Source organism: Grammomys surdaster, unplaced genomic scaffold (genome assembly GCF_004785775.1).
Source record: "Grammomys surdaster isolate TR1022 unplaced genomic scaffold, NIH_TR_1.0 125125, whole genome shotgun sequence".
Lineage (NCBI taxonomy): Eukaryota > Metazoa > Chordata > Mammalia > Rodentia > Muridae > Grammomys > Grammomys surdaster.
Genome location: NW_021620026.1, coordinates 395,742 through 398,357, shown reverse-complemented (window position 1 = coordinate 398,357; position 2,616 = coordinate 395,742).

Sequence of the window (2,616 nt, the reverse complement as noted above, 5' to 3'; positions counted from 1 at the left end):
GCCTGTGCTCTAAGACCAAAAATTGACAAATGGGACCTCATAAAGCTGCAAAGCTTCTGTAAAGCAAAGGACACAGTCAATAGGACAGAGCGGCAACCAACAGATTGGGAAAAGATCTTCACCAACCCTACATCTGATAAAGGGCTAATATCCAAGGTATACAAAGAACTGAAGAAATTAGACTCTAGACAATCAAAGAACCCTATTAAAAAATGGAGCACAGAGCTGAACAAAGAATTCTCAACTGAGGAAGCTCGAATGGTTGAGAAGCACCTAAAGAAGTGTTCAGCATCCCTAGTCATCAGGGAAATGCAAATGAAAGCAACACTGAGATTCCACCTCACACCAGTCAGAATGGCTAAGATCAAAAACACAGGTGACAGTACATGTTGGCGAGGATGTGGAGAAAGAGGAACACTCCTCCACTGTTGGTGGGATTGTAAACTGGTACAACCACTATGGAAGGCAGTCTGGCGGTATCTCAGAAAATTGAACATAGCGTTACCTAGGGACCCAGCTATACCACTCCTGGGCATATACCCAAAAGAAGTTTCAACATACAACAGGGACACATGCTCCACCATGTTCATAGCAGCCTTATTTATAATAGCCAGAAGTTGGAAAGAACCCAGATGCCCTTCAACAGAAGAATGGATGCAGAAAATGTGGTACATTTATACAATGGAGTACTACTCAGCTATTAAAAACAATCAGTTCACAAAATTCCTAGGCAAATGGATGGAGCTGGAAAATATCATCTTGAGTGAGATGACCCAATCTCAAAGGAACATACATGGTATGCACTCACTGATAAGTGGATATTAGCCCAAAAGCTCACAATTTCTAAGAATCTTCATATAGACCACATAAAACTCACATAGAAGAAGGAAGACCAAAGTATGAATTTGTTGGTCCTTTTTAGAAGGAGCATCAAAAGTTTCAACCAGAACTCCCAAAGTCTAAACCACCAACCAGAGAGCACAAAGGGAGGGACTCACGCACCTGTATAGGGAATTGAGGGTGACCTTGTTAGACTCCAGTGAAAGTGGAGGGCCAAGGTCCCCAAAAGTTTGGATCCCCTACTGTGTTGGAATTCGAGAGCAGGGAGATGGGACTGGGAGGATGTTTGGAGCACACCATCACAAAAATTAGGAGGAAGGGGTAGGGGATAAGGGATTTGGGGGGAGAATGAGAAAGGAGACAACATTGAAAGGTAAATACGTATAATACCCAATAAAAACCCCACACAGATAAAGGATTTAAAAAAAAAGGAGAGTCTATTTATTTTAAATTAATTTCAAAAGTTTCTAGGAGATGCAAATTGGCTAAGATACTATTTTAAGCTCTCCACAAAAGAATTTAAATCTCTGTTCAATATTCTCAAGAGAGTGGTAAACCCTAACTTCCTCAACAGTTAATTGACAAAAGAGAGGTAATCTCACAAAAAGTAGAAAAAGCTATTTCTAATCGATATATCATATAGTCTGATTAATTGTCAGTGGAGCTATAAAAGTCCTTTGACAAAAGATTATTAATATAGATTTATATATCCTTAAATAAGGCCTTCATGACTCTCTGAGTGTGGAAGGAGCAACTGTTGGCGCTTCTGCCCTGATTTTACAAAATCTCTGAAAAATTGGCTTTAAAAACAAAAGAGGGGGAACGGTACCCCCTCAGAAGGAGTCCCCCTGAAATACTCTCCATCATGCCTTGTTCACTTTTCTCTCTCTAAAGCTGAAAGCTCATGGCAAATCTCTTGCTGACCATGTTGGTGACCTCGGGCACCACCAAGACCAACAAAACTTTGCCACAGATATGGGGAAGGACCCTCATACCCATAAAGGGAATGCCCCAGTCCCAGTTCCCTTATGGAGCCGAGGACTGATATGCCTGTCCAATACCACAGAACTCACAGCTAACCGGCTACCACAAATATTAATGAAAAAAATAGATACCCTCACAAAGCCAGGCCCAATCATAAATATGATGAATAACAATTTACATCCAGGGAAGAGAAATCTCCCTGAGAATCCCCTTCTTTTTTCTTTCCAGGTAAAATTGAATCACCCGTGATGCCTGCTATTAGAAGTTCTAACCCAGATGGACCAGAAGCCAGGAGCCTCACCCTTACCCTCACCCCCTACCTTTTCCCACCTGCACAAGATCCCCTGAAGCTGGGCAACTGCAAGATCCTGCTTGGCAACTGCAGATAGACTCAAAGCAATGTACCATATCATCTGAAGAATAGCAGGGAGACCATAACTCAAGCAGTGTACCATATCTTCTGAAGAATAGCAGGTTGCAGTCCTCCTCGCCCCCACGAATAACCAGGACCCACCGGTCGGGTCAAGTGGCACCAGACGTGGGGCTCAAGGCACGGACCCATCCGGACGGACCCTCATTGAGAGGATGTGCGCACGACATCAAGATTGAGCAAGACAGAGATCATCGCCCGTGACCTGTCGTCCACGGAACCAGGTTGATGCTGCCATCAAGAAGGCAGTTGAAGTTCATTACCATCAGCTGAAAATTGCAGAGAATCCAGAAGTGACCCCGCAGGAGACTGACACAGCTGTCAGCTCCCCTGCCTCCCCCTACGGTCTACCCCTAGACTTC